Here is a 13,870-nt window from a genome sequence, read left to right as displayed (position 1 = left end):
AAGTTGGGTGAATTTTGGCCCATTCCTCCTGACAGAGCTGGTGTAACTGAGTCAGGTTTGTAGGCATCCTTGCTCGGACACGCTTTTTCAGTTCTTCCCACAGATTTTCTATGGGATTGAGGTCAGGACTTTGTGATGGCCACTCCCATACCTTGACTTTGTTGTCCTTAAGCCATTTTGCCACAACTTTGGAAGTATGCTTGGGGTCATTGTCAATTTGGAAGACCCATTTGCGACCAAGCTTTAACTTCCTGACTGATGTCTTGAGATGTTGCTTCAATATATCCACATAATTTCCCCCCCTCATGATGCCATCTATTTTGTGAAGTGCACCAGTCCCTCCTGCAGCAAAGCACCCCCACAACATGATGCTGCCACCCCGTGCTTCACGGTTGGGATGGTGTTCTTCGGCTTGCAAGCCTCCCCCTTTTTCCTCCAAACATAATGATGGTCATTATGTCCAAACAGTTCTATTTTTGTTTCATCAGACCAGAGGACATTTCTCCAAAAAGTACGATCTTTGTCCCCGTGTGCAGTTGCAAACCGTAGTCTGGCTTTTTTTTTATGGTGGTTTTGGAGCAGTGGCTTCTTCCTTGCTGAGCGGCCTTTCAGGTTATGTCGATGTATGACTAATTTTACTGTGGATATAGATACTTTTGTACCTGTTTCCTCCAGCATCTTCACAAGGTCCTTTGCTGTTGTTCTGGGATTGATTTGCACATTTCGCACCAAAGTACGTGCATCTCTAGGAGACAGAATGTGTCTCCTTCCTGAGCGATATGACGGCTGCGTGGTCCCATGGTGTTTATACTTGCATACTATTGTTTGTACAGATGAACGTGGTACCTTCAGGCGTTTGGAAATTGCTCCCAATGATGAACCAGACTTGTGGAGGTTTACAATTTTTTGGCTGAGGTCTTGGCTGATTTCTTTTGATTTTCCCATGATGTCAAGAAAAGAGGCACAGAGTTTGAAGGTAGGCCTTGAAATACATCCACAGGTACACCTCCAATTGACACAAATTATGTCAATTAGCCTTTCAGTAGCGTCTAAAGCCATGACATAATTTTCTGTAATTTACCTAAATGTTTAAAGGCACATCAATTTAGTGTATGTAAACTTCTAACCCACTGGAATTGTGATACAGTGAATTATAAGTGAAATAATCTGTCTGTAAACAATTGCTGGAAAAATTACTTGTGTCATGCACAAAGTAGATGTCCTAACCGACTTGCCAAAACTATAGTTTCTGTGGAGTGGTTGAAAAACGAGTTTTAATGACTCCAACCTAAGTGTATGTAAACTTCAGAATTCAACTGTACATGCCCACTTTTGCCGATGATGCCCAATTGCCCAGAGACAACACATTGTGGTCTTTCCCCAGCTGCCATGTGGACATTTGTTGTCAAGTTTGCATATGGGTGCTACGCACGCACATTTCACTCGGCAAATTGGAGGGACAATTGTCTTCCATAAAGTTGATGCAAACCTCCAATGCATTTCAACAATATTGCCAAATGGCCAGGAATGATTACCTCCGACACGGTCACTTCTGCCGCATGTCAACCGTATAACCGCTGGTGTTGGTGAGTACTTTAGCAAAGTAAATAGCTGGTACTAGCTAGTAGCGACGTTTGGTTATACAACATTTTTTGATAACGCTAGCGAGCCAGGCTAGCTATGATACCACAGATGAAAGAGGAATGATACTGTACTATAGCTAGCTAAATGCATGAAGCTAACGTGTAATGTGATGTAGCTTGTCCGAGGAAGATATGCAGCTCATGTTAGCTAGCTACCTTGCTAAAAACAGCTGACTAGCCCATTGACATTTAGGGTCAATACAGGGCAGGCACTTGGGCACTAGCTTGCTAGCTAATCAGAGGATGTAGCAAGCTTGCTTTCAATAATGTTTCAACTCGAACTGGCTAGTTAACGTTAGCTGGCTGGCCAACTCATTTCAACTCATGCAAAGATTTATAACTTACCCTGATTTGCAAGAGTTAGCTAGCATTTGGGGTCTCCGTCTGCTAACCCAAAACAACATGCCTGTTCTCATAAAAGTTGATTGTGTGTTTTCTAGGGCAAAAATAAATATAGCTATGGCTCTTGTCAGCAAGCATTCAGCAAAGTACACAGTTGGTTGCATATTAACTGTGTCAGCATCACCGGCCTTAATCTATTTTGTTGTGACAGCCCCTCTATTAGCATATAAATTACTTCCAAACTAAAGTAAGTTATTTTTCTCGCTAAATGTTTATTGATGATATTTTATTTCATTCACAGGCTACGTACAAAACCTACCATATCAGGAGCTGTTACAGAAGGCTGAGGCAGTGGCCAGACACCAGTCCTGCTTCAGAGTAATGGAGGACCTTTGAATAAGGTTGGTCACATTTGATTTGGTTAAAAGTCCTGGAATTCACCTAACCACCATTGATAATGTAACCAGTGCTGTATGATGGAGGAAGTCCCCAAAAAATCAGAGGAAGGCCCGAAACATTTTCAGACTCCAGCCACTCAAGTCATAGACTGTTCTCTCTGCTACCGCACGGTAAGCTGTACCAGAGCGCCAAGTCTAGGACCAAAAGGCTCCTTATTAACAGCTTCTACGCCCAAGCCTTAAGACTGCTGAACAATGAATAAAATGGCCACCTGGACTATTTACATTGACACTGCTGCTACTCGCTGTTTATTATCTATGCATTGTCACTTTACAAATTACTCTGACTAACCTGTACCCCTGTACATTAACTCGGTACCGGTACCCCCTGTATATAGCCTCGTTATTGTTTTTATTATTATTTTTCTTCACTTTAGTTTATTTTGTAAATATTTACTTGACTCAATTAAATCAACTGCATTGTTGGATAATGGCTTGTAAGTAAGCATGCCACGGTAAGGTCTACACATGTTTTATTCACTGCATATGACAAATAAAATTGGTTTTGATTTGTGTACAGTATGTGTGTCTTGTATGTTGTAAGGAGGTGCCCCCTTCCACTGTGCCAATGGACTACTCCTGGGCCTGAGTGAGTAATGTCAACCAGTCAGTGCCATGCTGGCACGTGTCCCTTGTGAATTAGCTGTGAATCATAATCTCTGATTGGCTATGATCAACAGTGTATTTACTGTTGGCTTCCATGACTGTATGGTGACCGACTTTCTCTCTCCCTCCCTCTGTGATATACGAGCTGGGTCAGATATAGGAGCCTAAGTCAGGCTCCTTTATGACCAGTATCTGTGACGAGGGACCTGGAGCCGATCTACGCTGCCATAGACATCAGGTATTGGCAAACACCTCAGAAGGGGATAAGTAATAAGATATTACTAAATACTTGTGATGCACTATCACTCTTTCAATACATGTCACTCATCAACTCATCCTTGTTTTACTACAGATGGAGGACAGAAAGAGATTCTTTTGAAATGGAGTCCTCAGGTTGATACTGATGTCTGAACCGGGACAGAGATCTTGCACTCAGCATTCAAATTATACAACATATCTATTACTTGTTGTGGTCTTTTGTTATTATTGAATCGGACTGTACTATCCATGTGGGATACACACACACACACACACACACCATACAGAAAGGTATAATATTTGCACATTGTTATATTAGCAGAACACTGCTTCTATAGTGTTATGTGAAGTAGGGTTTATTCTACATGGAACTGTTACACTTGAACGTTATCTACGTAAGTGGCTCTGGATAAGAGTGCTAAATGACTAAAATATCAAATGTAAATGTAACAAGTTCAGCAATTGCACTCCTCTAATATTACTGATTAGGCTACTAACCTGGAGGAAGCTTTGAATTGGTCAGTAGCCTACAGAGTGGTATGAGAAGTGCGCCATCCTCCAGTAGTTATTGAACTCTGCCTACTGGACCCATGGGTTGAAGCAAACTCTGTCACATCCGGGATGGAGTGTCATGCACTCCACTTCTCCTGTCCCCTGACTGCACCTGTCTAAAACATTACATAGATGGAAGGGACTTCAAGTCTCCAGTGGGTGATGAAGACAGAACCTCACCCAGAGAGCTGTACATCTCAGATTTGGACAAATAGAATGCCATTTCTGTTCTGGTTAGACAGCTGAAGTTGTACAATTTCCACAGTAACATGTCTTTACATGAAGTGATGAAACATTGAAATTAAGTTGCAAGCTATTTTGGTAGCAAGGTGTTCTAGAACAAGTGTCTTGTGAAACGCATACCAGCCACCGGCTCTTGCTATCTTGCCTTAAACTGATTTCACAGAGAAATATCAGCTCGATAGGCTAGACAGCTACAGCTATCTCCAAGCTATACTAGCTAGCTGCTGTCAGCTTGGCTAAACATAAGGTCAGCCCAGGCTTTAGCCTACACATAGAACTGAATTAGCTGACCACCTTGAGATAACACGTCAGTCAGGGGAGAAGTCCTTCACTTCAACATTTCCTTCTCTCCATAACAAAGCTAGCTTAGTTTACCTCACTGTACTCACTACTGCCTTGTTTGTTGTGATTGAATGGATGGCAAAGACACACCCAAGAAACACCCACATCAAACCACACCCCCAAGACAACTCTCATTTGGCTTCAGTCATGGCTGCTAACATTTTATTAATGACCAAACTTCAAAACGAGGCCAAATCAGGAAGGTCAGTCGTTCTTTAAGTTTAGGATGATACAATGTTTCTGTGGGGCTCAATTGTGGGTGGGTGGGCTGTGTGTGTGATAGCTATGGGGAGGGCGTCATAGCTGTTCCGATTGGTGACGAATGAATGCCTCTGCACTGACAGAAGAGGCTTGAGCACGTTTGTGGGAATGTGGTGCAGCAGAGAGGAGGATCTCAGATTGGTTACGTAACGGACAGCAGCACAACTTTCTAATCCCGTTAGACTATGTACGGGGAGAAGAGGGGTATGTGGTCCCCCAGGAGTGTCTGACTGCTGAGGGACTTGTGGTGCGGCTGTAATGGCCATATGATCACTGCTCAGCCGTGATGAGTCTGTCAGAGAGGGTAGCTCGGCTTTCGACGTCTCTGGTGGCAACAAGTTAAACAGAAATACACATACACAAACATATGCCCGCACGAACACACACATATCCACACAAATGTATATAAATCCATAAATAGAGATAAGAATGCTAAAATATTCATAATCACATGATGCTAGTACACTCACATACAGATACATAAATTCACCAATACTTTTGCAAATATACTCACACAATCACAGATGCACAATATATGTACAGAGACAAATAAATGACTACATACACACCAACCAGTACAAACACACTTAAACTTAAAAGATACAAATCACACATTATTGTGTACGTTACATTACAGTTGAATTAAACAGTAATTTAACAAACATTAACTCAATGCAAAGCTAATTTCAAGAGTTTGTGACAGTGGAACCACATTTCTACGACTTCTCCCCTATAGTCAGTCAGGTTAAAACATTCAATTACCATCATCCTTTCGGAAAAGCTGACCACGACTCCATTTTGTTGATCCCTGCCTACAGACAGAAACTAAAACAAGAAGCTCCCGCACTGAGGTCTGTTCAACGCTGGTCCGACCAATCTGATTCCACACTCCAAGACTGCTTCCATCACGTGGACTGGGATATGTTCCGTATTGCGTCAGACAACAACATTGACGAATACGCTGATTCGGTGAGCGAGTTCATTAGAACGTGCGTTGAAGATGTCGTTCCCATAGCAACGATTAAAACATTCCCAAACCAGAAACCGTGGATTGATGGCAGCATTCGCATGAAACTGAAAGCACAAACCACTGCTTTTAATCAGGGCAAGGTGACTGGAAACATGACCGAATACAAACAGTGTAACTATTCCCTCCGCAAGGCAATCAAACAAGCTAAGCGTCAGTATAGAGACAAAGTAGAATCTCAATTCAACGGCTCAGACACAAGAGGTATGTGGCAGGGTCTACAGTCAATCACGGATTACAAAAAGAAAACCAGCCCCGTCACGGACCAGGATGTCTTGCTCCCAGGCAGACTAAATAACTTTTTTGCCCGCTTTGAGGACAATACAGTGCCACTGACACGGCCCGCAACTAAAACATGCGGACTCTCCTTCACTGCAGCCGACGTGAGGAAAACATTTAAACGTGTCGACCCTTGCAAGGCTGCAGGCCCAGACGACATCCCCAGCCGCGCCCTCAGAGCATGCGCAGACCAGCTGGCTGGTGTGTTTACCGACATATTCAATCAATCCCTATCCCAGTCTGTTGTTCCCACATGCTTCAAGAGGGCCACCATTGTTCCTGTTCCCAAGAAAGCTAAGGTAACTGAGCTAAACGACTACTACGACTAGCACTCACTTCCGTCATCATGAAGTGCTTTGAGAGACTAGTCAAGGACCATATCACCTCCACCCTACCTGACACCCTAGACCCACTCCAATTTGCTTACCGCCCAAATAGGTCCACAGACGATGCAATCTCAACCACACTGCACACTGCCCTAACCCATCTGGACAAGAGGAATACCTATGTGAGAATGCTGTTCATCAACTACAGCTCGGCATTTAACACCATAGTGCCCTCCAAGCTCGTCATCAAGCTCGAGACCCTGGGTCTCGACCCCGCCCTGTGCAACTGGGTACTGGACTTCCTGACGGGCCACCCCCAGGTGGTGAGGGTAGGCAACAACATCTCCACCCCGCTGATCCTCAACACTGGGGCCCCACAAGGGTGCGTTCTGAGCCCTCTCCTGTACTCCCTGTTCACCCACGACTGCGTGGCCATGCACGCCTCCAACTCAATCATCAAGTTTGCGGACGACACAACAGTGGTAGGCTTGATTACCAACAACGACGAGACGGCCTACAGGGAGGAGGTGAGGGCCCTTGGAGTGTGGTGTCAGTAAAATAACCACACACTCAACGTCAAGAAAACTAAGGAGATGATTGTGGACTTCAGGAAACAGCAGAGGGAACACCCCCCTATCCACATCGATGGAACAGTAGTGGAGAGGGTAGTAAAGTTTTAAGTTCCTCGGCGTACACATCACAGACAAACTGAATTGGTCCACCCACACAGACAGCATCGTGAAGAAGGCGCAGCAGCGCCTCTTCAACCTCAGGAGGCTGAAGAAATTCGGCTTGTCACCAAAAGCACTCACAAACTTCTACAGATGCGCAATCGAGAGCATCCTGTCGGGCTGTATCACCGCCTGGTACGGCAACTGCTCCGCCCACAACCGTAAGGCTCTCCAGAGGGTAGTGAGGTCTGCACAACGCATCACCGGGGGCAAACTACCTGCCCTCCAGGACACCTGCACCACCCGATGTCACAGGAAGGCCATAAAGATCATCAAGGACAAGAACCACCCGAACCACTGCCTGTTGACGCCGCTATCATCCAGAAGGCGAGGTCCGTACAGGTGCATCAAAGCAGGGACCGAGAGACTGAAAAACAGCTTCTATCTCAAGGCCATCAGACTGTTAAACAGCCACCACTAACAACACACTGACTCAACTCCAGCCACTTTAATAATGGGAATTGATGGGAAATGATGTAAAATATATCACTAGCCACTTTAAACAATGCTACCTAATATAATGTTTACATACCCTACATTATTCATCTCATATGTATACGTATATACTGTACTCTATATCATCTACTGCATCCTTATGTAATACATCTATCACTAGCCACTTTAACTATGCCACTTTGTTTACATACTCATCTCATATGTATATACTGCACTCAATACCATCTACTGTATCTTGCCTATGCCGCACTGTACCATCACTCATTCATATATCTTTATGTACATATTCTTTATCCCCTTACACTTGTGTCTATAAGGTAGTAGTTTTGGAATTGTTAGCTAGATTACTTGTTGGTTATTACTGCATTGTCGGAACTAGAAGCACAAGCATTTCGCTACACTCGCACTAACATCTGCTAACCATGTGTATGTGACAAATAAAATTTGATTTGATCTTGGGAGCCAGACGGCCAGACGGACTTTAACCCCAGTGTCAAACAGCTGCTTTTTTAAGGCTCTGCTACACAATCCTTCATCATCACTCTTATGGGCCGGAGCACAAATCTTTCCCCTTACACAAAGAGGATAAGGAATCTGTCAGAAGCCATGAAGGCTTTCACAGTAGTGGCTGAAAGACCCATTTTAATTAAACAGAGAGCAGCCGTATACAGTGGCCCATCTCTCCAGACATGCATCATGGGAAATTAGCATGACCTGGCAGATCACAGAGGCCTTGGCAAACAGCCGAACCGGATAGTTAACCCGTGCTGCCCTCAAACCAAGACTGCAAATTATTTATAGGCTGTGTTTCAACATGTCAATTTCAAATTCAAAACGGTTTGAATTTAGATGTGTTCCGCCTCCTCATGAATTCACGTAGAATGCTTTGAGGCTTTACTAAGCCGGACAAACTCTTTTCGAGGAGAGCCCCAAACACTTTCACAGTGTTTCCACAGATCAAGTATGCAGACATTTGCGCAGTCTAGCATAAACTTTTTCCCCCTAGCGTGTTTTATGGCTGCTGCTCACATTGCCTTCAAATGCATGTGTCCGTTCCTAAGTGCCTTATTTTCTGTTGTGTTGTCTTTTCTAGTGGAGCACACTGTATGTATGTATGGAGCATAATGTATTTACAGTTTTATTCACGTTTTCAAGTATTGGGTGACAAATCATGCTTTCCGATTCTTGCATAGATTTTAATGGACACATACAATGTGTGTAAAATACTTTTTGGCAAGTTGTACTGATTATGATGAGCTAATGCTAAGCCACACAACATGACCAAAAGTATGTGGACACCTGCTCGTCGAACATCTCATTCCAAAATCATAGGCATTAATATGGAATTTGTTCCCTCTTTGCTGCTATAACAGCCTCCAATCTTCTGGGAAGGCTTTCTACCAGATGTTGGAACATTGCTGCAGGGACTTGCTTCCATTCAGCCACAAAAGCATTAGTGAGGTTGGGCACTGATATTGGACAATTAGGCCTGGCTCATAGTCAGCATTCCAATTCATACCCAGGTGTTCGATGGGGTTGAGGTCAGGGCTTTGTGCAGGCTAGTCAAGTTATTTCACACAAATCTCAACAAACCATTTCTGTATGGACCTTGCTTTGTGCATGGGGCATTGTCATGCTTGAAACAAGAAAGGGCCTTCCTCAAACTTTTGCCACAAAGTTGGAAGCACAGAATCATCTAGAATGTTATTGTATGCTGTAGCGTTAAGATTTCCCTTCACTGAAACTAAGGGCCCTAGCCCAAACCATGAAAAACAGCCCCAGACCATTATTCCTCCTCCATCAAACTTTAGAGTTGCATTGGGGCAGGTAGCGTTCACCTGTCATCTGCCAAACCCAGATTCGTCCATCAGACTGCCAGATGGTGGTCCAGAGAGTGCCTTCCACTACTCCAGAGTCCAATGTCGGCGAGCCTTACACCACTCTAGCCGAAGCTTGGCTTTGCATATGGTGATCTTTGGCTTGTGTGCAGCTGCTCGGCCATGGAAACCCATTTCATGAAACTCCCGACGAACAGTTCTTGTGCCGACGTGTCTTCCAGAGGCAGTTTGGAACTCTGTAGTGAGTGCTACAGGGCGATTATCATTTAGTTCAGTTACCTTCGCTTTCTTGAGTACAGGAACAATGGTGGACATCTTTAAGCAAGTGGGGACAGCAGACTGGGACAGGGAGAGATTGAATATGTCCGTAAACAATCCAGCCAACTGGTCGGTGCATGCTCTGGGGATGTGGCTAGGGATGTCGTCTGGGTTAACACGCTTAAATGCCTTACTCATGTCGGCCATGGAGAACGAGAGCTCACTGTCCTCGGGAGATGTGCTGGCCCACATCGGCAGCACTGTGTTTTCCTCGAAGCGGGAGGAAAAGGTGTTTAGCTTATCCGGTAGAAAGATATTGGTGTCCACGACGTGGTTCGATTTCCCTTTATAATCCGTGATTGTCTAGAGTCCCTACCACAATCTCATGTCTGAGCCTTTGAATTGTGACTCCACTGTGTCGCTGTACTGAAGTTTTGCCTGTTTGATTGCCTTACGAGGGTATAACTGGACTGTTCATACTCAACCATATTCCCAGTCACCTTTCCGTGGTTAAATGCAGTGGTTCGCGCTTTCAGTTTTGTGTGAATGTTGGCATCAATCCATGTTTTTTTTTGGTTTGGATAGGTTTTAATCGTCACGGTGGGAAAAACATCCCCTATACATGAATGAACTCAGTTACCGTGTCAGTATATGCGTTAGTGTTATTCTCGAAGGCATCCTGGAACATATCCCAGCCCTGAATTATCAAAACCATCTTGAAGCATGGATTCCGATTGGTGAGACCAGCGTTGAACAGTCCTTACCATGGGTACATCTTGTTTGAGTTTCTGCCTATAGGAAAGGAGGAGCAGAATGGAGGCGTGATCTGATTTGCCAAAGGGAGGGTGGGGGAGGGCCTTGTAGCTGTCCCAGAAGGGATAGTAGCAATGTTTTCCATGTGCGAATAGCACAGGCAATACGTTGGTAAAACTGCGGTAGCATTTTCCTCAAATTTGCTTTGTTAAACTCTCCAGCTACAATAAATGCGGTCTCAGGTTATGTGGTTTCCAGTTTGCATAAAGTTCAGTGAAGTTCTTTGAGGGCTGTCGTAGTATCCAAAAGTTATTTCCAGCTGTATGTAATAATGCCAGCACTTTCTGATGTAATAATATGAGAAGTAACACAAAACATATATATTTAAGGCAAAGTTGTTTAGGAGCCAGGAACGAGGCGAACATGTCTATCGGCGCCATCTTGTTCAGGTGAATAAAAATTCCAAGTGTTGGATATCCCTAACTCCGGCTGGATTCCAATAGGAATTACACACATACTTTGCAAGCCAGCATAATGTGACATGCAAGTAGGGTTTCAAAATTCCGGTTGGAAGATTCCTGGAAATCCTTCAACCAGGACTTTTGCAAAAATCTGGGAATTTTAGGAAAGTCTATTCAGAGATTATTTTAAGAAGATGGGAAACTCCATTGGATTCGTTTTGAGGTTGCTAGGCCTCAAAATAAGGCCTTATGAGACACATAATGTATTTTCATAAAGAGTTTAATTATAATGAAAACGTTTTTTCACAGTGACTATTATAATTTTGAGTAATGACTACAAAATCACTTTAAGTAACTGTACTCGGGTATATTAAGTGCAAAGTGGTTTCCTCAAGGTTTGTCTAACGACACCACATCGGGGTTTACAATGGAGTCAACTTGACCTCTGATTGGCATTAGGCATGCTGCTCATGCTGCCACGAATGAGATACTTCACATGTAGTGGATGGGGAGACGTTATTCACCATAATGGAAGGAGTATAAGGAGAGGGAATGGTAAAACATTCTAACTTCTTTCACTCTTTTTGAAATTTTTATGGTCTCTTCAAGTGTTGCTGTCTGCATGGCTTTTCTAATGCTCTTCTTTTCTAATGTATCAGACCAGAGCTGCAGTGTTGTGTTCACCTGTGAACTTGGAGAAGGGCTGGGTGTGAGTGTGCGTTAAAGAATTGTGGATGAAAGTTGGAGTTGGTGATCTCACTGATCTGTGGGAAAGGGTGTTGAGTGATCGGTGTGATGTTGCTTGATGGTGTTAAGGTCAGTGTTGAAGAGGGTATCTTGGAAAGTTAAGTGTTTTCAGTTGAGTAATTATATTCTAAGGTTGGTTATCATCCTGGAGATCATTTCTGGACCCCAAATGTATTGTTAAGTGTAACAACATAATTTTTGTGGGCTTACATGTTATGTTTTCAGAGCTTGGCTAAAAAGAAAGTGACATCTGTGGTTTTACACAAGGTTAAGTTGGTAATTGGTAACACCTCATGGAAGGCAATTAAGTTAACCCCCTGGCCAGAGGCTTGCATTTTTCAGAGCAAGTAAAATACACTGAGTGTAAAAAACATTATGAACACATGCTCTTTCCATGACATAGACTGATCAAGTGAATCCAGGTGAAGGCTATGATCCCTTATTAATGTCACTTGTTAAATCCACTTCAGTCAGTGTAGCTGAAGGGGAGGAGACAGGTTAAATAATGATTTTTAAGTCTTGAAACATTCGAGACAAAGATTGTGTATGCGTACCATTCAGAGGGTGAATGGGCAAGACAAAATATTTAAGTGCCTTTGAACGGGACATGGTAGGAGGTGCTGGGTTTTTTCGTCAAGAATGGTTCACCACCCAAAGGACATCCAGCCAACTTGACAGAGCTGTGAAAAGCATTGGAGTCAACATGAGCCAGCATCCCTTTCAACACCTTGTAGAGTCCATGCCTCGACGAATTGAGGCTGTTCTGAGGGCAACGGGGGGTGGGGTGTAGCTCAATATTAGGAAGTTACTCTTAATGTTTTGTACACTCAGTGTATGGGGAATAGTGGTACTTACTGCAATGTTCAAGAAAACCAGTTCCACCTAAGAACATAAAGGACATCATGTCAGCTGTTCAACAAAGATAAATGGTGGCAGAATTTTGGGTTCGATTCTTTGCATTCACCCCAGGTAATATCACCACGTTTCGGTTTCGTTTAGGTTTCGGTAGTGACTGCCTAGTACTGCTAGTTTTATTGGATTACTTAATTATTTATTATTAAGTCCAAGACATCTCGTCTCTATAGAGATGCTGCCTATACTGTCTGACAATATACTGTCTGATCTAAGTAAATAAGGCATACTTGATAGGCAACTATCAATCACTTAGATCCTGTATTTTCAGGTAGAGATACCTCGCGAAGCAACTGCTTTCTATCCCTCTCGATCGCTCGTTCTCTCTTCTCTGTTTGCTCTGTCTGCTACACACTGCTCTTAGAATTTTCTCTACTTTTGCATATTTTTGATACTGAATGTTATCAGATCTTCAACCAAAACCTAACATTAGATAAAGGGAACACAAGCGAACCAATAACACAAGCATTACATACTTATTTCATTTATTTCATAAACAATGCAACACCCAATACCCCTGTGTGAAAAAGTAATTGCCCCCTTACACTCAATAACTGGTTGTGCCACCTTTCAGCTGCAATGACTCCAACCAAACACTTCCTGTAGTTGTTTATCAGTCTCTCACGTCGCTGTGGAGTAATTTTGGCCCACTCTTCCATGCAGAACTGCTGTAACTCAGCGACATTTGTGAGTTTTCAAGCATGAACTGCTTGTTTCAAATCCTGCCGCAACATCTCAATTGAGATTAGGTCTGGACTTTGACTAGGCCATTCCAAAACTTCAAATTGGTTGCTTTTTAGCCATTTCCATGTAGACTTGATTGTGTGTTTTGGGTCATTGGCTTGCTGCATGACCCACCCAACTGTGCATCAGCTCACAGACGGGTGGCATGACATTCTCCCGTAGAATTATCTGATACCGAGCAGAATACACGATTCCTTCTATTAAGCAAGTCATCCAGGTTGCTGAGGCAGCAAAGCATCCCCAAACTATCACACTACCACCACCATGCTTGACCGTTTGTATGAGGTTCTAACTGTGGAATGTAGTGTTTGGTTTTCGCCAGACATAATGGGACCCGTGTCATCCAAAAAGTTATACTTTTGAATCATCTGTCCATAGAGCATTCTTCCAAGAGTCTTGTTGATCATCCAGGTGCTTTTTTGACAAACTTGAGTCAACTTTTTTGGACGAAATGGGTCCCATTATACCCGGTGAAAACCAAACACTGCATTCCACAGTAAGAACCTCAATCCAACGGTCAAGCATGGTGGTATATTAGGTTTTGGTTGAAGATCTGATAACATTCAGTATGAAAAATATGCTAAAATAGGGAAATGGGGGGGGGCAAATACTTTTTCACGGCAATGTAGCTCA

At 43.4% G+C, this 13,870-nt stretch overlaps 1 protein-coding gene and 1 long non-coding RNA gene across 3 annotated transcripts in view; both read left to right on the top strand.

The window, feature by feature from the left end:
* Positions 1 to 13,870, top strand: part of LOC109874531 (fibroblast growth factor 12) — a 48,989-nt gene that overhangs the window by 25,338 nt on the left and 9,781 nt on the right. The window lies entirely within an intron of this gene.
* On the top strand, positions 1,244 to 3,629 carry LOC109874532 (uncharacterized). The gene is made up of 3 exons (XR_004206414.1): positions 1,244 to 1,586; positions 2,287 to 3,287; positions 3,402 to 3,629. It is a non-coding gene; the product is annotated as an uncharacterized LOC109874532 (long non-coding RNA).

Source organism: Oncorhynchus kisutch, linkage group LG30 (genome assembly GCF_002021735.2).
Source record: "Oncorhynchus kisutch isolate 150728-3 linkage group LG30, Okis_V2, whole genome shotgun sequence".
Classification (NCBI taxonomy): Eukaryota; Metazoa; Chordata; class Actinopteri; order Salmoniformes; family Salmonidae; genus Oncorhynchus; species Oncorhynchus kisutch.
Note: the sequence above shows the minus strand (reverse complement) of the source record. Positions and strands in the feature narration are given on the sequence as shown.